We start from the raw sequence: 27,382 nt of genomic DNA on the forward strand, positions 1-27,382 counted from the left end.
CAATGGCTTTCCTACTGAGTGGCTTGAACCAGTGCTGGTCCCGACAACCAATGACTTGTTGTGTTGCTTTGAACCTTGGTTCCAAAATCGCTGCTTGATCTGCGGCTTCATCAGTGGGTACATAAAACACCTCCACCCCAGCAATGTTTTCCCTAGCATACTTGTACAGTTGCTCAGTACTTAGCAGTCTTTCTTTTCCTGACTTAAAAGTTGACCTGCAACAAAATTCACATTACAGTTACTTGGTATCAAAAGATTCACCATGTCTTACTCTGTTGTGGTGTAGGTGCCAAATGTGTGGAAATGTGATTACAAGCTCTTAAAATCTCAAAAACGAAAAGCCGCCATAGATTGGAATCTCTTTATTTCTTGGACGTAGACATGATATTTGGTTATTGTCTTGTCACGTGATGTTCTCATGTGAATTGAAAGGCCAAGAAAAAGCTCAATATAAAACTTATCGTAGAACTGGTTTATGACAATCACTTCGGGTTTTACCGAAGACACCGTATCAAATATAGATGCTTGCTACTTTACAGTTTTCTTTTGGTTTGGTCTAATCGGCAAGTCGTAATCTGATTATGTGACCCAATACTTTGCAAACAATTTTTGCAGCACTTTTCGATTACAATCCAAAGCGTACAATCCGGATAACGCATTTTAGATTGTATACATACATTCCAGAGAACGCTCATCAGATTCTTTAAAAAACCTACCTCAAGTGACTCATGTGAATTATTTCAGTGATGGATCTGGTGCCCAATACAAGAATTACAAGAATTTTGCCAACTTATGTTACCATGAGCTTGATTTCAATCTTACAGCATCTTGGAGCTTCTTTGCCAACTCACATGAAAAAGGTCCGTGAGATGGGATTCGCGGGGTGGTCAAGAGACTGGCCACCCGTCACTCCAAGCAGTTAGTTAAGTCAGGAAAAGAAAGACTGCTCAGTGCTAAACCACTGTGCAAGTATGCTAGAAAAAACATTGCTGGGGTGGAGGTGTTTTATGTACTCACTGAAGAAGTCGCAGAACAAGCAACGAATTAAAAACCAAGGTTCAAGGCAGCACAACGAGTCATCGGTTTTCAGAACCAGCACTGTTTCAAGCCACTCAGTAGAACAGCCATTGAAGTTTGCAAACTTTCACCACTGGTTGATGAAAAATGTATGCTACAAGAATACAAAGTTGGGAAGACTGATGACTCACATGTTACCAGCAATACCTTAACACCTCAACCTGGACAATATCTGGCCTGTATATATGATGGTCGGTGGTATATGGTGATGGCAATTGGCTATGATCAAGAGAACGTTTGTGTTAATGTGAGATTCATGTGCAAAGGCTCAACAAACAGTTTCACATGGCCACAGCAAGATGACATCTGCTGGGTACCGCAAGAGCATGTTCTATTAGCTGTGGCGCCGCCATCTACAACCAACTCAGGCAAAGCATATGCATTTGAAGCTACAACAATTGATAACATTGATGAATGTAAGTTAAGAAAATATTTTAGGCTCTTTACTATCGCAATCACAAACCACAATTACACGGCATATTTGAACTTGATAGGATAATATTCTAATAATCAGCCAAGTTAAAGCTTGACAAGGGGGATAACCTCATTTAATTGAGGCAAGTTTTAAAGGAGTTTGGAGGGCATTTGAAACTCAATTTTCAGCATTTTACAGGCTGAAACACAAATTTTTGATGGTTTTAAGGAAATCTGCATATGTTAATTGGTGTAAAACATGAGCAAAATGTGCGACTGTTGAAACCGCAGGTTGACCTTGACCTCTCCTTTTGCAGTAATTCAACAAAGACATTATTCTTTTATGGCTTCTAGACGCTGACCTGATACATCTACAGAAAAGATGAGATTAGTTTTGGATAGCTGAGGCATGGAGAAATTCAGAAATAATAACGTAAACAAAGGCAAATTATATGATAGGAGGGATAATTGTTTTTGAATGGTCGCTAAAATAGCATTTTCGTTCATTTTTGGTTGAAGTTATCTCCCCCATTATTTATCCAAAAAATTTCAAACTTATTTGTTTGTGTAAATATAGAAACTTTGTGTAGACACAAAAATCTAGATATTTAACTTGTATATTCTTCAGATTATATGAGTCTAAAGTCAGCTACATGTAGATGCGCTATGCCCTCAAACTCGGGCTACAAATGGTCAATGTTCAAATCTTCTTAGCACCTGAACCAATGACCCTAGAATATCAAAATTTGGGATATAAGCGCTTTTCAACATGGGCAACAACATATTAAAAAAAATCATCAAAATCTGAGACTATGAGGTTTTTTTCAGTTAAACTTGGTAAATTATAAGCCAAATATATTTTTGCAAAACTCCAATTTTTAAAGTAAAGCCAAAACACGTGTGCTTAACTGAAATGGTTAATTTTTACAGTCTCATTTTTATTTAATGAGTTTCCAATATACTTTTAATTTGTCCATGAATGACATTTGAACGAAGATAGCAACAGGGATTTACACAAACATCAATTAACAAGGGGACAAAAGGATCCCACTTTTACTATATATCTGAAAAATATTAGGAAAACTTGGAAATGTTTATAATACAATAAATTCTTTATACTTCAAAGTTTAGTATGTCATAACTCAAATTATTTTAGGTTGTTTTTTATCATGACCATGTCTAATAGTTGTTGAGATGAATTGTTGATAAAACGCAACTAGATGCGAAAATTCAATTATTATCACAATTTTCTTATTACACATGCTGTCTGTTGGCATGCAGCAGCCACAAGCAAAAAGGCTTGACCTCAATATTAATTAACATCTATGGAGCCAGGTGCCCTTTTTGAGAACCCGCAAGGTTGGCCTTGGTGTCATGAAAGCAACCAGCATGAAGTTTTGGCCTTCAGTTACCAGTTCTTAGATGGGTTATTTAAGTGACAAGAGTGGTTTTGAAGTATTTGACGGTGCGATTTATAAGATTTTGAAGCGATGTTGAGGCCTTCACCGATGGTTTGCACCTTCTTTAAAAACTCCATGTATCAGGAGGGGAGGAGTCTACAAATGCTATAATATAGTTATTTTGATTATACTTCAACATTAGTCATATTGGATGATGTAGCAATGAAAATGTGAGTGAAGCCAAGATTAATTAGTATCATCAGCTTGCATTCAGCTCTGTATTTGGCCAGATCATCAAGCCAGACCGTAAAACAATGTTACCTAATCAACCTCAGAGCTAACCTTTAGAGCTAATTGTGGTGTACCAATTCATTGCCTATAGTGGCTGGGACAGGCACGAATTTCTGTCTGTTACTCCCTTTATTCTTAGCCCTGCCTAATTTAGGTGCAGGTGACCAATGGACTGAGAAATATGCGTTGGAGTGGTCAAGTTTCAGCTGATTGCCGGGTTTATCCTGTGGGCCTTTAAATACACCTATTTATTAAGCAAGACTAACATTAATCGTCACAGTATTGCTAGATGTGACAGAGATGTTATTTACGGCTGCTGCAGTCAAAGCAAGGCCAATGTTATTACAGCTGCTTATCTAGTATTTTGCAATATTATCACATACTCGTTATATACGCATTATGTGGCTCTCAGCCTGAAGGGCCAGGCTTGTAAGGCAGAGCTAGCTAAAGAGTGGTAGAACACACATGTGAATAATAAAGCCTGCTCTGAAACACTTACTAGAACCAACATGTACATTCAAACATAAAACATTAAAAATACCTATTTTTGTTACGGTATATGCTTGCATGCTATATGCCGACCTTAGAGCAAATCAGATGATGCAGTTTACAGAAAGCTGTTTGGAAAATAGAACTGTCTGGGCCCTAGCTTGTATATTATTTATGTTAGCCGTTTGGCCTTGCTGCTAGAATTTTTAGGATAACACAATAGCAGTTTGAACAAGCTAGAATAAATAAATGCAGGGTTAAATCCAGATATACACGAATCTCAATGTTTGTCTGTCTGTCATTCATTTACCAAATTATAGCGATAAAGCTTTAGCAATGAGAAAATCGCCTTGCAGTATATTGGACTCACGACATTCAGACCGCAAGTCTACTAACAAGAGCGACTAACCACAAGGCTAAGCCATTCTTATCACTCACATCACTCTTACCATATACAGTAAACGCTCCTATAACGCAGGCCTATACCTCTTAGAACTAAAGGTATAAACACACTAGGCGATATTTAGAGCGATATCGCGCTGCGTGGCGCTAATCTGCGCTGGAATTCACCCAGCGTGCTCCTCCAGAGCGATAAAGTTATACTTTCTCTGCACAACTTTATCGCTAGCGAGATGCATTTCGATTGGTTGGATTTTACCAGAATGCAATTTTATGGCGGGTAATTATTTCTTATCGATGTTCACCAACATACAGCAGCGACAATTTGCTATTTTGTTAATATTGAAACATCTTCAGAACGAGCACTGAATTGTTCATCAATTTAATAATAGCACTCCCAGTCATGCGCACCATAACAAACAAAAATTACAAAAAATCCAAGTTGAAAACCAACATTTGAAGTCAATCGTTGCGCAGGTTGACCATCTTGAGAACGGTAAATATTTAATACATTTGGCCTAAATATAAAAAACCACTACAAAATAAAATATGTATAAAAATAGTGAAAAATATTACAGTTACAAATGCAATAACCGTTTTTCTTATGTCTCCTTGTAGTGTAGGCAGTGTACAATCCGTGAAAGTGAGATAGGTTTAATAACAAATGCGTAAGTTGTTTACGTTGTCACTTAGACGGCGCCATATTGACTGACCTAAATTTATTAACAACTCCGAAGAAACTAATGATACAGAATTTTATTGGCAATTTGTGGGCATGCCCATTATATCGTTTTCTAGTGAATCGCTCAAGTGTGTTTATGCACACGCTAGCGATATCTCCGCCCTCCTCATGACGCTCGCAATAAAATCGCCTAGTGTTTAAGTCTAGACGACATACATTTCTCTAAAGTTTTTGCTTCCGACTACCAAAAAAATTCCATTTAACATGCTAAGTCGAGTAAGTTCTCAACTTTGATTTAAACGTTAGTTTATATTGATTGCTGCATATGCAAGAGAGAAGACTATGTGCATATAGCATTATACATATTATGTATATAATTTTTGTAGCAATCTAGTTGGTTGTGACAGATTGCCAGATGTACCGACAAAACAGAGAATAGGGTAATTGTGCAATGTTCATAAATATAAAGGCGATTGATTGGCGCACGTGTTACAGCGTTAGTCCACCAATGTGAATGTAACGAGTGGGAGTATCATCACTAGTTCTATTTTTTCCTAACCTGGACCTCTGAATACAGATAGGTGATGAACAGGCAGAACAGCTTTTGTAAAATATTTTGTTGGTTTGTTTCCTTGTAGACATAAAATATTTTTTATTAATTTTCCTTTGCAGATTATACATTGCTGTTTAGAAAAATTAGTAAATCATTGTAAATGAACGTCAAAGATGTACGCTCCCCAAGTTATTGTGGAAGTACTGAAAAATGGTAAAAAACAAATGAGGTTGATCAAAAACAGAGAAAAGTTGTCAACGCACCCTAATATTACTGCAGTTACAGTACACCCCACATATTTAAAAAAGTTTTTCCTCTTTGTATGCCCGAAAGGTCAGTTTGGAAAGGTCTTTGAATGGGTTGTGCAATTCACATGTATTTTACTGTTCTTATATTGTACAATCAATATATTGTAAACTTCACTGAAAAAGATTATTTATGCTGCAGGAGCTCGTAATGTAGGCCTACTGTATATTCTTTCAACGATTGGAAAAGCCAAAGTTGCACTTCCTATAGGTAGCTAATTGATATTACCTTTGGTGTTTTTTTTTAAATCTAATTTTTACCATTATACATTTTTAGTTGGTAGTTTTCAATGGATTTCACTTTCAAAAGTCCTGGTACACTCATGTTTTTGGTTTTCCTAAGATTTGATCACTAAATATACATATGACTAACAATATACAGTGTCGTATACGCTTTCACTGCCGTATGCTCATTTATGTGAAATATATGGTCGACTGCGCATTTTCGCGAACTTCCCAGTAATTGCGTAGTAGCCTAATTTTATTATCCGTTGGCAACATAACCAATGATATTGAGGACTTTTATGGTATTGACAATGTTGTCCAAAATTTGTTGTATAAAATTAGCATTGAATCAGAAGGTAATTTTAAATGTTTGTTTGGACATTATTTTTATTATTTGTGTAAACATTATTGTGTAAGTTTTATGTAAGAACCTTCCGAGATACATGTCAATTGGATTACCTATCATAAGCAGAGTAGGATTAAGTCTGTCATTAAATATGTCATTAATATTAGTTTTAGAGCTGGCTCACATTCAATCGTCTGTTAAAGTATTCATGATGTTTTTCGTCATTAGTTAGTATTGCCTAAGGTATGTTATGGTATGCTATTATTAAGCAATTATGCTGTGGTTTTTGTATCTGTTTTTGTCGTTGATGAGTTATGCTAGTAGCATTGTTTTGCTGGAGTCAGTGAGCTAGGTATGCTTGAACAGTAAAGGAGAGTATCACAACAGAGCTGAAGATGAGAGGCATTTAGTGAATTTTAGTAGACCAAGATACATAACTTACATTAGACAACATATAATTACTTATGCTGATGAAATTATAGTCAATTCAGATTTAGATTTTTTTTTCATTAAACCGACAAAAAATAGCAGTACTGACTCTGATGGTAGTGAAAGTAATATTTTTGTAAGAGTAAGAAATATTGAGGAGGATTTTTTTAGTTTTGTAGTGATTGTACTTTACATCGCTTTATCAATGCACAAAAAAGTTATAAAAACAAACTGAAATATTGTTTCCAAGTCTATTTATAAAAGCCTTTTATGAAATTTTTTTCATATCAAATATTCCAGAATTATAGGTTTATACAATTATTGTTATGAAAATGAAATACAGATCAACAACAAACTATAGGGCTCAGCAAACGTTCAGAGTATGACATAGCAGAACAGTAGAACCTCAGCACATTTACTATTACGCAATCTAGACAGAAACTGGTAGCCACTCCCAAATTGATTCATTATACCAACTACCTAACTGTATATGTAGAAATAAAAGCATTAGCTCTTGCTACTATGCTTTTGAAATGCACAAAATGCCATTTATTTGCGTTGCAATTAAGTAGCTTGGCTATCTATCACAAACAATTCAAGAAAACATGTTTTTCAATTCTTAATGAAATTGTTGCCATAAAATTTAGCCAATATCTTATAATTGAGTTATATAACATCTATTATAGATGTTATATAACCCAATAATAATATATTGGCCAAATTTTCTGGTACAATAATAATACATTAGTTACTTATTTGGCTTCAGCTGTTAGCCAAACCTAAAAACACAGCAACCTATATGGGCTAGGGGCGCTTATCGGATCCAATCATTAGTATTTACAAGTTTGGATTAAACCAAACAATGTTCTTCTGTTTTTTAGGTGTGAGCTGTCATCACAAACTTGGAGAATGATTAAGCTAGGCTCCTTTTTAACTTCCCACCCTTTCATAAGTTTCATTATCTTTTTAGACAGCCGTTGCCTGTTCAATTAGAACTCCTGGCATTCAAACTGTGGTTCATTGTTCAATTCTCAAATAGGCTCCTATGGATGGCCAGATCTACATCAACCCCTGAAATGTTCTCTTAGCCAATGTTCTCCGCTAATAACTGTTACTTGTTATTGCTATAATAGTTCAAACAGATTGTGTTGGCAGAAGATTGTTCCATCATACAATAGTTTTCAATTATTATCATGTATGTTTTATTAGGAGTTGCATAATTTCCAATTAGGGATTTTAAATGTTTTTCAATTTGATGAATCCAGACATCTATGTTTAGAATGATTGTGATTAGAAATAATCACTGCCAGAGCAACGAGCTATGGGGATCAGTGAATGTCCAATTTGGCGCAGCAGACCCTCAGTGCTAAAGTAATTACATAATACCTATGGAGTGTCTCCAGCTCGACAAAGGATGAGAGAAATTAACAGCAAATGACACAGCAAAAGTGTAGCAGTGCCCGGCTTTGATAGAGACACACTAATTAAGGCAATGCCATTTCACTGTCACCCTGAACTTTGACGTTTTTACTTACTCCAATGCTTTCAGTAAAAGGCTTTCAATAAATTTTAAAGATGTTGTATTTACTCAGATATCATATATATTAAACTGCAAAAAAAAGATTTAACAAAAGTTTTTACTGCCGCTTAATGTAGCAGTGTTTTTAAACTACTGTCATTGACAATCAGTTAGCCATGATGGATTAAGCATGCCGATAGCTTGTGAACTGTATACTGTTTTAAAGCATTGCAGAAAGCCCTGCAGTCTTAAAATAAATTTCATAGACATACCAGATAGGTGAGCCTTCCAGAAAGCATTTAAAAAGCATTAAAAGGCACCTATATGCTTCAAATATATTTTTTTCTAAAGCATTTTATGCACTATGCAAATATTGTTTTTTAAATTTGTGCTCAAATTCATCCCCGCTTTCATCATTGCCTTTTGAACTAATGATTTGGCAAGTCTCTTGCAGTTATCGTATTAAAAATATAATGATATATTGTATATATATATATATATATATATATATATATATATATATATATATATATATTATGGTGCATGTGGTAGCGTATAAATTAAAACCATCAAAAATTTACAAATCCTGTAGTGAAGTTTATCTTATCTTGAAATTATCAAAGTGTGGCACTCCTTTGTCTGCGCATGCTAAGGTGAGGCCGGGTTCAGACCTGGGGACAGCTGCGTAATCTCGACTCATTATGTATCCAACAGCTGGAAAGCAAACAAATTGTGTAGGTGCGTATGGGCATCAAATTAATTTAATTGCGCAAATGACGACATTTCTTTCTGTAGGACATAATAGTCGCGCACTCTGAGCTTGTAGTCCATGAGCGATCGCTTGCATAACAGGTACTCTGTCTCACGTGTCTTAGATGCCATATTGGTTCGAACCAGGCCTAAGTAAGGCTGTAAATCTAACTCATTCCATCTCGTTTCAGTCAGGCTTTTAGCTTTTAGTTTCTGATTTAGACGAACAAGGATAGGCTAAAACTCTATTTAAGAAATAGGACAGATAGTGAAGGTAGCAGGTATGTGTGCTTATGCTTTAGCTCTGGCTTACCATGTACTTTGGAGACTACATTGAACTAAAGAATTTATGGTTGTCACTCATCCAAAGTAACAAAAAATTAGGACTTTAATTAGAAGCCTGAATGATTGTAGCCTAGCATTTATTTTATATTCATGTTTTTAACGCAGTCACTCTGACTTTATATATGTGTTAGTCGTATAACAACTGAAAAGCAGAAAATCAAAGAAGATAAAGGCTGTTATGAATGCTTAGATATAAAGTTATAGGGAGCAAAAAATATGCAGGTACAAAACCCACCTGACCGCGCAGGCCAAGACAACATATGTAGTTTTAAAAGCTGCAGATAACTGTAGAAATGTCAAGTGATTTGCAGGAATTGAGAGTCGCTATCCTTGGTAATGTTTCCGTAGATATGGATTACAGAAAAATGTTGTCTTGCTAACTGGTTGCTAGATGCATGCTTTACATTAAAGCTTCAAGGTCGCGCATGATAAGTTTTTCAACTTTTTAAAGATGTCAAGGGATTCAAAAATGTACAGCAACTGTTTCAATAATATGGTTTACAGAAGGATATTTAAGAATTGAATAGTGAAATGGTATATAATTTATATTGTAATATTCATACAAAAATTATTTCCGTACCATATGCTTATCAAAGCTTCCATTGCAAGGCAAAAGTTAGCAGTAGTTCATTTTTCAGTATAGAAATATAGGACGAAGAATGGATGTAAAATGAACAACATTGTATAATGCTAGAACTACATGTAGCATCAGCTTTGCTAGCAAGGCTTCGTGAAGGATATTAGATACGCATGACATGAGAAAAATCTTTTACCATGGATGTTTAAACTATCAAATGATATTATTAATATTCCCAGTCACAGATATTACTTTAGGGAAAATGACTATTTTGCCATTAGCTTAGCTTTTGAATATTTTTTTGATTGGCTAATCAACCATGATACAGATACATGCAAAATAATTAAGCTCTTTGTATACACATTAATATACTAGTTAGCAACAAATTTGTGTGTAGCATTAGCAAAATCAATGGCTAAAATTTGCTTTATAGTTTTCCAGTGTGCTGCAGGACACTTTTTGTCTCTTGTGAGCTTTAGCTTTCAGAGCCAGACATTACCCAGTTCACGAACTGAAGGTCATAATCTAGTAGCTAGCATTATTTAAACATCCATTTGTATATAGCTGAGGGTATGGCATTATGTAATAGCATAGCTGGTGGTTGTTTAGTTCAGGCTAATCCCATCGGCCACTGTCAACACCTCGCTGGCACTTGTTACATGCATTACTCGTGCGTCTTTGTCTATTGGTGCGTTTACACTGGCCGATTTTGTCACCCATTTTGTCGAGCACAGACCAATTTGATGAGTCGGTGTCGGCATCGGTCGGTGTGAGCAAAGAGATCGGTGTTGGTACTGATTTGAAAGTCAGTGTCGGTGAATCCCAGCAGCTCATCAACCAATCAGAAGCTAAGAGCCTCTGATTAAATGAGCCTAAGCTTTAATGACAGTTCTAAGTTTATGAAACGAAAGGGCTAGGTTTAATGAGAGGCTAGGACACTGTTATTAAACTTTCCCTAGTGCTTTTTCTGATAGTGAGCTTTTATTTAAAGTAATTAAAAGTGAATAGCCAGTTGTATGACTACTACTAGTACTACTACTAGTTCTACTACATGTACTACTTTAAAGGAATTTGCCGGCCCTTACTTGGCACGATCTAAATTATTTCATACAGAAATAAATTGAGTGTGATTTTATTCAATGTTTTATTAGCGAAGGAAATTTACTAGCCGAGGAGCGTACGGCCATTTGCTCTGTCTACTAAGTGTGCGTTGCTCCCCTATATACAATAAAATTGCCCGTTACGGCTAACGGGACTGAGTAGGAACACCAGGTAACAATGTTTAAATGGCCAATAATTAGGCCTGCTAGTGCGCTGATATGGCAACATAAACGACGACAATTGATAGCCTAACAAGTAACAAGGCTATAATAAAAAGGAAGACACATATAATAAAATATTTATAGACTTAAAATATATACAAACATATAATTACATATAATACAGACTGTCAGAGCTCCCGCAGCCGATCCTGCCATCAACAAAATCTAATCGTCATCGGAAGATTCCATCCGGCAATCAGTAGTTGCTTCTAGCGGTAGTAGTAGGAGCAGTAGTAATAGTGTAGTACTAGTATATAATTTTCCACATCAAGCGCGTTGATTTTTATGTGTACTCGTCTTTGCGTGGTCGGGTGAAGGTCAGAAGATACATGATACATGATACAGATACAGATACATGCAAAATAATTAAGCTCTCTGTATACACATTAATATGCTAGTTAGCAACAAATTTGTGTGTAGCATTAGCAAAATCAATGACTAAATTTGCTTGATAGTTCTCCAATGTGCTGTGGGACACCTTTTGTATCTTGCGAGCTTTAGCTTTCAGAGCCAAACATTACCCAGTTCAAGAACTGAAGGTCATAATCTAGTAGTTAGCATTATTTAAACATCCATTTGTGTATAGCTGAGTGTATGGCATTATGTAATAGCGTGGCTGGTGATTGTTTGGTTCAGAGAAATGGCTAATCCCATCAGCCACTGTCAACACCTCGCTGGCACTTGTTACATGCGTTACTCATACGTATTTGTCTAACTTGTGATTTACTGTCGAACTTGCCTTGGTCAACAAGAATGCATGCTAATCATCAATTGTCTTTTTTTCCTGTAGATTCTGCAATTGTGTTTCGTAATGGTGCTATGATGCCCGACTTGCTTTTGTTGCAGGTATGTACTGACAAGATAAAACAATCTGCCTCTTTTTTTAATTTTGTTTTTCAGGGTTCAATTATATAGTCTATAATTTTGACAACAACTGCGACTTAGTCATTAGCTGAACGCCTTTTTTTCTTGTTATTTTTTTACTGTTATTCATGCCAACAAGAAATTTAAAAATCATGTTGTTTTAAATAATTATAATAAGAGCCTATGGAATACTATTTAAAATAGCCTTTCTCTGTAGGCCCACATAACAAAGATCATAATTAGCAATTGATTAAGCTCTGGTCATGACATTAAAATTAACATTTTTGTGGTTTAGTGTCATGCTTAGCCTGTGAACATTGATTTCAATGTTTTCCAACTTGTTTCTAACTTGAAAGTTTTGAACTCTTGAGATTACACCATACTGACCCTCTTATAAAGCTAAACCCTGTATATAACAATTATGATTTCATCTAGTTTTCAATAGCCTAGCCGACTAACCTTACCCACACTGTGTAGTACTGTTCTCATGGTATTGTGGTTGACTTTTGTTAGTACAAAGTAGTATTATACTCACTGGAAATTCGAGAATTATCTTCTCTCAAATCTTGATATTTAAAAGTTTGAGTATTTTTATCTTGTTGGCTAGAATTTAGACTGATGCGTGTGAGATTTGGCGCATGAATTATTTGAACAGAATGGATTAATGCTGGGTTTACTGGGACTGAAAGATGTGTGATATTCAACAACCAGGCTTGCTATGAACTACAGCAACTATGGAAATAATTATAATTGCATTTCAATATCATGATGACTAAGCTGGTGTCTTGTAATAAATTAGGTTGTACACATAAAACACCATAGATATAACATGTTTCAGTCAGTTCTACTAGTTCAATTAAATATGACATGGAGCAAAGTAGTGTTTTTATAATTTTAGTCTCCATTCTTCTGATTTGAGATTCTGACGCTTGTCGCCAATGTTTTTGTAGTTCTACCTGCGAAATGATAAAAAGTTATTTTTACCTGTAAAATTACAATTTAAGTATATATATATTGAATATTACTTAACTTGTTCTATATACTCGAAGAATAGATAGAGATAAGGTTTGAGTGATCAAAAAAGATACGTGTATGCAGGGACAAGAACACTCCGGATAACCTAATCGCAAACCAAGAAAACCTCTGTAGTCATAAAAGTCGAAGAAACTGTAGAAATGTCAAGCGATTAGCAGTAGTCGAGAGTTGCTATAATTCATAATGCTTTGGTAGATATGAATTACTAAATAATTTTTCAGCAAGCTTACCTTTTGAACCATGATACAGATACATGCAAAATAATTAAGCTCTCTGTATACACATTAATATGCTAGTTAGCACCAAATTTGTGTGTAGCATTAGCAAAATCAATGACTAAATTTGCTTGATAGTTCTCCAATGTGCTGTGGGACACCTTTTGTATCTTGCGAGCTTTAGCTTTCAGAGCCAAACATTACCCAGTTCAAGAACTGAAGGTCATAATCTAGTAGTTAGCATTATTTAAACATCCATTTGTGTATAGCTGAGTGTATGGCATTATGTAATAGCGTGGCTGGTGATTGTTTGGTTCAGAGAAATGGCTAATCCCATCAGCCACTGTCAACACCTCGCTGGCACTTGTTACATGCGTTACTCATACGTATTTGTCTAACTTGTGATTTACTGTCGAACTTGCCTTGGTCAACAAGAATGCATGCTAATCATCAATTGTCTTTTTTTCCTGTAGATTCTGCAATTGTGTTTCGTAATGGTGCTATGATGCCCGACTTGCTTTTGTTGCAGGTATGTACTGACAAGATAAAACAATCTGCCTCTTTTTTTAATTTTGTTTTTCAGGGTTCAATTATATGGTCTATAATTTTGAAAACAACTGCGACTTAGTCATTAGCTGAACGCCTTTTTTTCTTGTTATTTTTTTACTGTTATTCATGCCAACAAGAAATTTAAAAATCATGTTGTTTTAAATAATTATAATAAGAGCCTATGGAATACTATTTAAAATAGCCTTTCTCTGTAGGCCCACATAACAAAGATCATAATTAGCAATTGATTAAGCTCTGGTCATGACATTAAAATTAACATTTTTGTGGTTTAGTGTCATGCTTAGCCTGTGAACATTGATTTCAATGTTTTCCAACTTGTTTCTAACTTGAAAGTTTTGAACTCTTGAGATTACACCATACTGACCCTCTTATAAAGCTAAACCCTGTATATAACAATTATGATTTCATCTAGTTTTCAATAGCCTAGCTGACTAACCTAACCCACACTGTGTAGTACTGTTCTCATGGTATTGTGGTTGACTTTTGTTAGTACAAAGTAGTATTATACTCACTGGAAATTCGAGAATTATCTTCTCTCAAATCTTGATATTTAAAAGTTTGAGTATTTTTATCTTGTTGGCTAGAATTTTGACTGCTGAGTTTGAGATTTGGCACAAGAACTCCTTGAGCAGAATGTATAAGTGCTGGGTTTACTCCACTTGAAAGATGTGCAATATTCAGCAACTATGCTTGCTATGGACTAATGCAACTCGGGAAATAATTATAGTTGCACTTAAATATCACGCTGACTATGCTGGTGTCATGTATTAAGTTAGGTTTTACGAAAAAAAAACACCGGAAATGTAGCATGTTTCAGTCTGTTTAACTTGTTCAATTAAAATGACATAGAATGGTGCAGTGTTTTTTATAATTTTAGTCTCCAATCTTCTGATTTGAGATTATCACGCTTGTTGTCAATGTTTTTGTAGTTGTACCTGCAAAACAAAAGAAAATATTTTTCATTTGTTTTTACAATTTAGGTATAAGGAACAATACTAACCAAAAGAGTAAATAATGCAGTATCTCATCAATGTTAGCCCTCTGAACCCTCACAGCTGGTATTACGGAATCGCGTAGGCTGTGGCAGAAACCTTAACGGCGGAATACAGGCTTCCACATGGTTCTGTTTACAAAATATGTTTTTAAGCAACAGCAAAAACTAATAAAATTAATTCTTTCGCAGGATGTTAGATTCTAAATTTCACTTCCATTTGTAACATTTTTCACTTCTCTTTATCTACTTCCTTCATTATAATAACACATTTTATTAGAATGATATCGCGAAACAATCAATACGACTCATTCGTTAGTAGGTCATAAATGACTGTGATACAAATGTAGAATTTTATGATAATAAATATAAATTTCCAGTATATTTTGAGTCATGAAAGGATGATGAGTGTGCTATGGATGAATATTATCTGTAAATGTTTAATCAGTGTTTAAAATCGTGCGAACTTTTATAGTTTTAGCCCGAATAATGGTGACATACTGTTTTTTTCTGTTTGATGACATCTGCTGTAGGTTGTCCGACTTTTTGTACTGCTGTTTCACCAAATATGATTGCATTGTTAGCACGTTTAGATATATTTGGTAAAAAATTAATAACTTCGGATTGCTGGACATATTGTCTAGGTTTACTGACACGCATTGATTAGATCGAGCAAGGATCAACGGGTTAAAACTCGGTTTTGTATCATGGATTTTTACAAGTTTGTATTTATATTTACCAACTATGATATTATCTTACATGTATTTACATAGCATTGTCTATTTTATTTGAAAATTATAGAGCTTTAACTAGCAAATGTGGTTGCTGCCTAATGACACAGGCTTGGGTAATATTTCATACCAAGGGTTAGTACAAAGCCATTTGCATAGCTATTCATCCATATCTCGTGTATTGATTTTCATTTGACCAGCACTTTATGTATTTCTATATCAAATTCATTGACATATAAACCGGTGGTGACTCACGGTTCCTTCATCTATATAGGCCTGGGCGGTCATCAAGGTCCTCTTCCTTGCATTGTCTTCCGGAAGATTTTGGCGATGAGTAGATCATAAATGTCAGTTGAACGCTTCTTCCCTGTCATTAGACACGCACCCAACCTAATTTTAAACAGCTGGTAAGTCATCATTGACTACTTGACTTGATGGGCTTTGTACCTAATGACCTCCCATATACGTTCAACACATTAGTCATAACTTATAATAAACTTTCATGGGTAGCAAAATAGTAAATGATGCAGAATTTGAAGCGAACACGAGTCAATACACAAACCGGAGTCAATACACAAACCGGCTATAGGAAATCAATTGATTCTTCAGAAGATTGTGTCAGTCTACCCCAAACCTTCAAAATAAATATATTGATATATATATATATATATATATATATAACAAAAGCCAATGAATAGATTTAAGAATTCAAGCAATTTATTTTTACACAAATTCTGTACCATTCACTATCTCGCTACCCACTTTCGCCTTGAAATTCTAGAAAATTAGAGATGCGAGTTTGCAAGGTGGTTTTTGATGTATCACTAAATGCCCAAGGATGCGAGAGGCCAGTTACGGAAACTACATCACTTGGTTTTCCCGTCAGGTCTGCTTTAATTTTGTTTTAAAAAGGTTGGCTGAAAATGAGAGTATAAGCAAATCGAAAAGTTTGAATCCAAGAAGAGATGATTTAAAAATGAAAATGAAGAAAAAATAGAATTAGCTCTAATATAAGATCAGAGCGTTTTTTTCAAGTATGTTTTATTAAGCTAAATTCAGTTATATTAAATTTATACTTTAAGTTTGTTTATGCGATTTCACAAAAGTGTAGAGTACCAAGCGTGTTGCATCAAGTCTCTCTCACACCGTCATTAGTGCTATGACTCTCAGAAAGGTCAGAAATTCATACGGTATGCTACTGTATGGACTGCTGCATACTGCCACTACTCAAAATTATGTTATACATAATACTGCTACATTTTAATGCAGACCATAACCTTTACATAGGTATTTGTAACCTTGGAGGCATGGGTATAGAGCATGAATAGATAAAATCATGTATTTTTTCATTGTTATATCTCTTATTGGTAGTTTTTTAGAGGATGGCAACACAATAATTTATCTTTAGTTAATTTATATAAAAAACATTTTTTGAGATAGGACTTTAAGAAAATTAACTTGCGAGCTTTTGTCCAAGAATGCATTTTGCTCTCATATCAGACATGACTGTACAGTAGGCGCTCCTAAAAGGGGATGATCGGTTCCAGGAACGTTTACATGATAAGGATTTTTCATTATAAGAATGTTAACATACATTTGTACATGTAAATTATCTAAACCATTTCAGGACCTTTCCAAACTCGCTCATGTGAGAATCTGACTTAAATTCTTTTGAATGTCTTGGCGGTGCCTTAACTGCATTATTATTGGTTTTCATCGACAACTTTTCATGATCAACCTCATTGGTTTAATAGACCATGATTGTGGTAATTTGACAATAATTTAATGAAGAGCGCATAGTTTTGACGCGACAGCGACTTACAACAATTGACTAAAAAAAAATAGTTTCACTATAAAAAAGCGGTAGTACCTTTTCGTCATCTATTCGTCCGTAAGAGCTCAAGATTGCAACTCCAACTCGTGACATTCAGATGCACTGACCAATAGCCTTAAAAGTATTTATCAACAATTGCACTGATATATGTACCTAATCTCTGTTCCGTCGTCACTTCAGACAAATTATCACAAGAGTCAGAATGTCATGGAAATTGTATGTATTATATGTATAATGCTTTATGTACAGTGTTGGGAAAAAATCTTTGTCTGCCTGTTTAAGTAAGTGTAGCACTGCAATAAATTTATCATAACTTGGAAATATTTTGCACCGAATACATAAAACCCTGTATCAAAACAATCCTAATGAGCTGAAGAATAGAAATAACTAGATTTTAAAATTGCCAAATATCTTCTATTGTATCAACCGCTGCCTACTCATTCACACTACATACCAGAAAATATGTCATCGCAAATTTTGTTATTATCTCTTCTTTAATTATTTTCTAAATTGAAAATAACAGTCTTGTACTGTTATGGGCCCAGAAAAAAGCCATTGGGGTTGTTTTGCATTTTAATATTTTATCTGGTAGCCTTTGCAGACTATAACCATTCTGCAGCCTTAGGCATGCTGTGAACAAGCCTCACGAGCGCTTGAGTGTTTATAATCTGAAACCAGCAATCATGTTGGACAGCTGGTTTTTTTCAAACGCCTTGATCGTGGTAGATCTTTGGTGGTTTGATGCTGCGTTCATTTCTTTACCACTTAATTTTCTTTAGATTGAAATACTCTAAGCTTCTTCGCTATTTTTCTACTGCTCAGATTGGCCATCGTATGCAGGTGAATGATGAGGCCGTTGACACATTTCTTATCCATGGTTGATGTTGACGCTGGTATGAATTCTGGGATCTCTAGCTGTTCCTTTTTTAACAAGCAAAACTGTAAACCTTTGCTGCACATGCTGTCCAAAAGGACCCGTATTGTTGTGATAATATTCCACTTGAAAATTAATAATGTCATATTGAGTTTGAAAATGAGTTAATAAGCACTGATTCACATTGATTGGCCTAAAATTGATTATTGATGCCTGATTAACCCTAATTTTATTACTGATGGTGTCAACAAGATCTAATGTTAACTTAATTTTAAATGAAGCATGGTTTGTCAGGGTTCAATCCCTCTACATGACTACAACAACAAATTTACCTAAAATGGGCAGTGAGGTTTGAGGTGGACAAAGACTTTCTGACACCACTGTATGTCGCTTTCTTTTCTCGCAGGTGTGGCAAGACAGACTAACACTCAAATCGAACTTTAGAACTCGCCCGATGATACACTTTAAGTTATATGGCGTTTTTTACGCGGTACGAAGCAAAAACTTTACAAAATTGCCTGACTTTTTCTAGAATTTATGCTATAGGAGGTACATGCTATAGGAGCATCTAATTTACTCTAAAAGACCATGTGAGTTTGTGAGGTACAAATATCATGTTTAAAGTGTGCAATAGCTCCCATGTAGGATAATTTTGCTCCCTCATCACCAATTGAACTCTGTTCCAAATTTTGGTCAGGTTACCACGTTTTGTCACAATGTCTCAGCATTTATGCTATATTTTTTTGTAGACAAATAAAGTTTATTGTGTATTATCTATTTTTTATCACTTTTAGCCTTGCTTGTCCTCTAGCGCAAAGCCGACCTATTGCTCCTAGCTGTGACTCTGGCACTTATGGGATAAAAGTGCAAGCTGAGTTATCAGTTAAGATTTTGACAGAACTGTTCATGAAATGAGTGTGAGAGTGCTTTAATTTCAATGCTGTAGTTTATCCCATTTTCTTTCCACTCAACGTGGAATTTTTGATTAGTACGATATTTTAGGCAGTTTGAGGCAGCTTGTTTTTGGGACAATGTTTAATTATGACTGCTGATGTACTGGCGGTTAAGACATTTGAAAAGCTGATAATGGTGTTTTTTATAAAACCCCAACAATAAATGCAGAGGAATTTTTTGCTTTGTAGCATATTTGACTCAATAGAACAAGTGTTATCGCTGAAGCATTATCTTAAGGTGAAAACAAATTAGGCGATAATTAGAGCGATATTGCGATAATGCGCTGTGTGGCGCTAATCTGCGTTAGAATTCACTCAGCCTGTTCATGCAGAGCGATAAAGCTAGAATTTCTCTACACAACTTTATTGCTAACGAGATGCATTTCGATTGGTTAGTTTTTACCAGAATGTAATTTTACGGCGGGTAATTATTTCTTATCGATGTTCAACAACGTACATCAGCGCCAATTTTCTATTTTGTTACGATTGAAACATCTTCAGAACGAACACTCAATTGTTCATGAATTTAATAATAGCACTCCCAGTTCTGTCCATCATAAAAAACAAAATTAAAAAAAAAATCTGAGTTGAAAACCAACATCTGGAGTCAATCGTTGTGCCGGTTGACCATCTTGAGAAGGGTAAATATTTAATATATTAAATATGACAAACCATTACAAAATATAATATGTATAAAAAATTTGTAAAAACATTACAGTTAAAAATACAAGAATCGTTTTTCTTTTGTCTTCTTATAGTGTAGGCAGTGTACACTCTTTGAAAGGAAGATAGGTTTAATAACAAATGTGGAGGTTGTTCATGTTGTAGCCTAGACGACGACATATTGACTGGCCTAAATTTATTAACAACTCCGAAAAAACTGATGATACGGATTTTTATTGGCAGTTTGTGAGCGTGCCCATTATATCATTTACTAGTAAATCGCTCAAGTGTGTTTATGCACGCACCAGCGATATCTTCGCCCTCCTCATGACGCTTGCAATAAAATCGCCCTGTTTGGACCTTAAAAGCTCCTTGCTATATTTTAAAAAAAAAGTGAATATACCTAAACCTATATCTATACTGAGAAGGTAACTTACCTCCTCAAATAGAGGTGGTGTTCATTAAAAAGATGGCGCTCGATTTTCAAAGCACTCTCCTGATGTGGTCCCAAATAGCGGTGCCAATCAAATCAAGGTGCATTCAAATATAGGTTTAACAGAAGCTCACTTTTAACATTTCTTCCAATACCAAATTGAAGGTGGTCAGAGACTCTGTGCATAAAGTCCTCATCAACTTATTTTTTTATACAATGTTAAAAACTTTGTGCTTTTGTAGAAGTTGTTTAATCTGGAGAACGAAGATGAGCTCACCAAGCAGAACTATTGTTCTTTAATCATATTCTCACAGAACTAATCATATTGGCCTACAAGTTTTTTGAAAAACTGAAGGGTAAGTTGATGAGTCCTCTACTTTTTGTAGTCCTAATCTTCTGATAATTAAATTGGGCTTTGATGACTAAAGTGAGCTCTGGAGACTGCAGTCATTACATTGGGTAGTTGGCTACACTAAAATACTATAGCACTGACAATCCGCAAAAATAGTAAAACAATAATTATGAAGCAAAATAACCATGTATGGAGTGGCATGTACAATTGATATTTAAATTGTACAAATACAATATCAAAGTATTAAAATATTAACCATTTTTTAAAGATTGAATGTATTTCTTAATGAGTGTAGCCTGGGTTTTCCAAATGGAAAAAGTCTAAAACACAATCAGATTTTGGTCTAGTCCATTAACTGAGTGCGTACAACAGGCTGCGCAGTGCAGCTCAGCACAATGTATGCTTATAACCAAGAGCAATGCGCTAAAAAAATCTTTGTACAAAACATTTCTTATTAGTGAGTAGGCAATTAGTTAGCCGGTCATATGTGTACCTAATAGAAAAAAACCAATCGCCATCCTGCATCTAACTAATAGAAAACATGTTAACAGCCAACAGGGACCAAAGTTTTTGAGAATCATTATTTTTGTTTTTACAGTTTATTATTGCAATAAACAGCTGTGTTAGACCTTTACAGCTACCAAGGTTTTAGAAATGGGCAATAAATAAACCTTTGGAAAATAGACTACTGATTGCTACCTATTGTATCAGCAAAAGAGAATGAGAACCTGACCAAGCTCATACTGCAACACACTTTTTAGATTTTTTGTCAGTAACATTAGGCGTAAAACATTCTGCTGATTAATGTGTATGTTAAAAAACTCTGATAGGCGGTGTGGTTCATAAATAGGGTCATCTTAATCTGAGGGCACACTTCATTGGTGAAAATTAGGTCTTTAATAATAGCCATCACATGTAGGACAAATTAATGTACCAAAGTCTGTTCTCTTCTAATAAAAAGTGTATTACGTTATTCAATAGAAAAATGATATGGTAATGATGCTACCACTACCAGGCACAATAGCCTTTTAGCTTTTACTTTGAACCAATTTTTATTTACCCTTTATAGCCACAATGTTTGCGCTTTAATTCTGGAGTTGTCTGTTTGTGTAATAATGTTCTATCTACCAATCTTTCAAACAAATAAAAGTGTCCTCAAGAACCCTGGCCATAATTTTTTAGCTGTTTTTTTTATGAAATCTAGAGGCATTTGAAACGTTCTTTCTTCCAACAGCGTCAATAATTGTTTAACCTTGTCTTAGCATTTTATAACATATTGAAGGGTAAAGTAACAATTTATTCAAAACTTCATGAACTTGTGGTATGGCTCTTACTCTGTTTTTTACACTAAGCCTGCTTATAAAAATGCTGATGAAATGCAGTTGCATTTAAATTCTGCATAAATTGTCTAAATTGTTTTTTATCACGGCTTCATTAAGAAATTAAATACTTGGTAAATTTTGATCTTGCAGCCATTTTTTCCCAATTGTGCACGCAGTATGATGCTCAATTACAACAAGGTATGAAGTAAATGTAATACGAAGCAGTTATTGCACTGATTTCTTATGTCTTAATTTTATTTTGAAGCTGTTTCAGTGTGAACTCTTAAACTACCAATAGTACAGCTCGTTTGGCAATGTGTTTCTGTATGGCCAAGTGCTGCATGATGCGGCTTTAGCAAGCTTTTGTACAAATTGTTTCCGATTACTGAGTAATTAGTAAATTACCTTATTACATCTATACCTGATTAAAAAAAGCTATTATTTGCATATTTTGAGCAAATAAGAATGCGTTTACAACCTGAGCATAGTATTGCTTTGCAAAAACTTGTTTTATGAAATCTTCTTACTGATGACCAGTAATTTCAGAAGCAATACAGCCATAAATGGTTACTAACTTCAGATCTATAGACTGAGTAACTTTATTGAGCAATAGTACTAATGAGAGTAATTATGTTCATCAGATTAATTAACATGTAAACTAATAATATTCATAAATCATCCGACTAGAGTTTTGTGCTTATCTCACAGTAATTTCAAAATGGACGAAAAGTGGTCCCTCTCACTCGGCAACTCATTTGTAATATTTTTTGGGGCATGAACTAACATAAAAACTTATGCTGACAAACTTGCTATAAAAATATTGTTAATAAACAATTGGGGTGTAAAGTTATAACCATTTATACACTCTTTTTAGAAATTAGGTTTCACGAAACACTTATGTCGCGGTAGAGAGATCCATTTGGTAGTAAAGGAGTTGAAGTTATAAGCAGGTAGATCATATGGGTCGCGGTCACAGAAACCATGGTTAAGTCGCAAATCTCGAAGTTGAGTTATTCGACTTTGATGTTGCACCAACTGAACTTATAATATTGGTAACAAATTTTGTAACCTGTAGTTCTGGACCAATCAAAGAGTGATCTTTCTGAATCTGAAGTCAGTTTAGCCAATAAAAGTATTTTACCCTCGAAAAAAAACTTAAAACCGTTGCTATGCTAAACAAGAAGTACTGAAAAATGGTGTCCGATTAAAATAATTGTTTCTTTTTTGCCAATTTTAAAGGTAACTTTGACATTTTGGACACTTGTAATAAGTACTTTGGAATTCTAACTGATGTCAAAAGCAGTGAAAGTAAAGGGAGTTGCGGTGATATTTTCCTAACGATTCTTACCAGATTACTACAATATTTAATAATGAGAATAATTATTCAATTTTTATGAAATTATAATCAGATTTAGTTAGGAGAATAATTATTTGAGTTTGCAAGGTCGAAGTATATAGTGACCGATGGTGTGCAATATGTTACTGTTGTTAATTTTATAAAGATTTGGTTGATGATTTGGGTGTGCCCAATATCGCGATACTTTCAAGCTGTTTTTAATATCTGCAAAAATAATAAATACACTTTCTTATAAATATACAGCTATTTCTTTGAAAACCAGCTAAAATCTGTTTAGATTTTTAAATTCAGCATAATGTTTTGGATCCAAGTGCAAAAATCTAGATAAATATCACAATATCTTGATATTGGTTGCTATGTCGTTTTGAAATGTAAACAAAACTGTACATTTGTTTTCGTTTCTCAAACTTTAACACCAGTTTTCTTGGAACTATGTTTTAGCACTAATGGTAAACGTGCTTCAGTTTTTTGACCATAAAATCTGCTGTAATTTGGCTAGAATCAAAATTTTGTTTGCTAAATCTTGTAATCCCGACTTACCATGAATTCTGTGATCATGACACATATTAATAGTTAATGCACTGTTTGGAACTTATAGTGCTATTGTAGAACTACAATAAAAAATATGTCATCACTAACAGAAATTAACTACCAGTTTTGATTTTGTATAGGTGTCTTGTTTTCTATTACAGATTTTAATGTGTTTGCAGGACAAAATGAAGCAACTGCAAGAGGTTTATCATATAATTTATTTCAAATTATGTTATTATGATAAAACTTTCCGTAACAAACTTTCATTTGGCTAATACTTGTATCCATTTTTGACTAAAATAAGTCGAACCAATTTGTTTCACTCCTACTACCTGCCCTAAAGTGGTGCAAATGGTCATCAGAAATGTGCTTTCTTTGCGCTGCTAAAATGGCCCATTAAATTTACTTTAATTTGATGAAAACTCAAATATTGGTTAATTATTGGCTTTTCCAAAATACCGTAAAATACTCATCTGATTTGCATGTACGACTTAGCTGCCCAAGTTGTCAATGCATGGTACTGGAGCTTGTTATCATTTTGTTTGTTGAAGGTTGACTTGCAACAAAATTTCATTACGGTTATTTGGTATCAAAAGATTCACCATGGCTTATTCTGCTGTGTTGTAGGTGCAAAATATAGAGAACTGTGATTACAAGCTCTTAAAAGCTAAAAAAAAACAGTTAATCTCCGCGATCCCGAAACCGCCGTAGATTGGAATCATTTTATTTCTCTGACATAGTAAAATGATTTGGTTATTGTTTTGACACGTGATCTTCTCACATGAATTGTAAGTTCCGTAAAAGGCTCAATATAAAACTTCTTGTAGCACTAGTTTATGACATAAACTTTGGGTTTCGTCAAAGAGCTCTTACCAAATATAGATGCTCGCTAGTTTACAACTTTGTTTTGGGTTGATCTAATCGTCTAGTCGCAATCTGATCATGTGACCCATGCTTCTTGCCAAACAGCGAGCATAATTTCCGCAGCATTTTTTGACTATCACAGGTGACCAACAGGCTTTTCATGCTTATCAGATGATGATATGCATTCCTTCGAGCTAAGGTTAAAAATTAAACAAATTTTTACGGTAGGTTTTGAGATATCAGTGCTCAAAGTGACATCAATACAGTGATGAGGAAACAGATGCTTGAGGACAATAGACATCGTTTTATTGAATGCGTGAAGTGTATTTGTGAAATAATTTAAATGAATGAGGTTGCATGAAAGTGTAAACAGAAGCCATCTTGTTGAGCTACGTTCCATTTGACCCATTTTTGGAACGGGATTGTAATCTTCGGCAATTTTGTGATGGCGGCGATTAACTGTTCGCTTTTCAGCTTTTAAGAGCATGTTATCACATTTCTACATATATTGCACATGCAACACAACAGAGTAAGACATAGTGAATCTTTTGATACCAAATAACTGTAGTGTGAATTTTGTTGCAAGTCAACCTTTGAGCATTAGTGATCTTTTCGAAAAATGACAAGACTTTCTTTTGGAAACATACCTTTCAAGCAACAACGGTATGCGAGTGCCACTGTACGTAATTTTGATTAATATTCTTAAACTTCATAATCATTCTTAGTATTGACTAAGTATTATTGCTTTTTAGTTTGTGTATTTCTTTATGTAATTTTTATCTGTGAATGTTTAGCTGAAGCTTGTGCAGGGCTGTCATCAACAACAATTTAGTTGAATGTCATTTACTAGTTATTCCGTTTTACAAATTGGACTGTGCCCTGTGAAATAACTGCTTTATTTTAATTGTGTATACAGCTCCTATTCACCCTTGCATGTTTATATTTGTCATGTTCTTGCATTCTGGTTGCCTGACCATTGACGATAGCACTTGTACAGACTATATGTAAGCATAGTGTCTGGGATAGGAACTGAAACTCACAGTTAAAACCTATGGTGACCAGCTCTAAACTTTACCTTGCAATAATATCTAAAAGCCAAGTCCAGATCAGGGTCAGACTACTGACTATCAATTTTACGAATGAGTAATTGCTTTTGAAATACCACTTCAACATTTGAAGTCCATTTTTTTAATAGGATATGAATAAGTTTTTACATTGCTTAACTCGCGTTCTTCTACTGCCTACAAATCACAATGGTGACAAATATCAGAGCTGGGATTGAGAGTCATAAGCTAAAATATCAGATGCACTTCTGCTTGCTCAGTTTTTTCCTTTTTTTGCAGCAATCAATGAGCTTGCAATTGATTAGCTATGAACAGAGTTTAATTTAAATCGGAAAATCATCTATTCAAAAAATGTGATATTTCTATTTTGTTATTACTAATTGCAGGGTGTTGCTATAACATGTTCCGCACCCACTCTGGTGCTAGACAAGTTATCTAAAGAATTGGCGATTCAAGGTTACAAAAGCTTACATATTTGGGGAGGTTTCTGGTCAGAGAAAAGCGGACAAAGGAACTTAGTGAAGGTAAATTATGGTGTCAAAACACCAAAATATTGAGTGACATAGAATGAACCTTGGTGAAAAACAATATTTTTTTAGATGTATTTTACAAATATTGAGATGAAAAATTTTGTGCTAGTCCGAAAATTTCAATAATATGTATTTGGACGATGTATCTAATAATCTGCAACAAGCTATAGCTTTTTCTTTTAACTCTGAATGACACTCGTATTGCTTAACTTGCATTTTTGTACCATTTACAATCTCTGTTTGTGAGAAATGTACCTTTTGTTCCAAATCCAGTTCGGCCTGTCATAGCTGTTCTCTGAAGTCATCATTCAATTTTCGGGATTAACGGGGACCAGGGTCTTTTGTGGACAGTGAAAACCCACAAAATAAAAAGTAATGTTTTTAAGTATATACATAAATGAGCCAAACTTTAAGGCCAAAACACTTGCATTGTTTCATTAGCATAATGTATTTGTTTCCTATGTGAAAAGTAAATTAATGTTCCTTTCATTGACTTTTAGGTCATGTTCTAACTTAAATCCAAGTATTTTAACTCAAATTATGAATTTTTTGTACTATGGGCATAGGTCAGATTTTTATCTGGTTGGAATAGCTGTACAGCAAATTTTGCTATAATGTACATGTATACCTATTATAACGCAAATTCCTCTCAATGTAAAGAATTTATGTAAAGCTTTTGTTTGACCAACATAAGTAATGCCATATAGGGTAAAGTGTCAAGTTGGTGAAAATTCCAAAATTTATTAACAAACTTTTCATAGTTGTCCTTAAAAATATCGCTTACATTCTTGCCAAACTTGAGCAATGATAAGATGCATAGGGTTCGCTATTATAGATACCAATACATTGTTAAACTAGTTTGTCATTAGAGATTGTCATTTTTGTCAAAAATATGTAAAATGATTCGCCTCGCAAGAAATCAGAAATATTTGAAGGGGATCTATCAGTGAAAGCTTTGGAGTGTTAATACAGACAGACTCCTACTTACGAACATTCGAGTTACGAACAACGGTACATACGAACAGGTCTGCGCGTATATTCATCGATAATACCGACGGTATTACCGACGTATTAGC

The 27,382-nt window shown here is 34.6% G+C and overlaps 1 protein-coding gene and 1 long non-coding RNA gene across 2 annotated transcripts in view; both read left to right on the forward strand.

Moving 5' to 3' along the window:
- The window catches only part of LOC137403553 (uncharacterized), a 411,606-nt gene that overhangs the window by 357,049 nt on the left and 27,175 nt on the right, over window positions 1-27,382 (forward strand). The window lies entirely within an intron of this gene.
- On the forward strand, window positions 9,022-26,260 carry LOC137404696 (uncharacterized). The gene is made up of 6 exons (XR_010979736.1): window positions 9,022-9,160; window positions 11,914-11,969; window positions 13,711-13,766; window positions 15,804-15,936; window positions 20,529-20,642; window positions 26,163-26,260. It is a non-coding gene; the product is annotated as an uncharacterized lncRNA (long non-coding RNA).

The sequence above is a fragment of the Watersipora subatra genome, chromosome 9 (genome assembly GCF_963576615.1).
Source record: "Watersipora subatra chromosome 9, tzWatSuba1.1, whole genome shotgun sequence".
Classification (NCBI taxonomy): Eukaryota; Metazoa; Bryozoa; class Gymnolaemata; order Cheilostomatida; family Watersiporidae; genus Watersipora; species Watersipora subatra.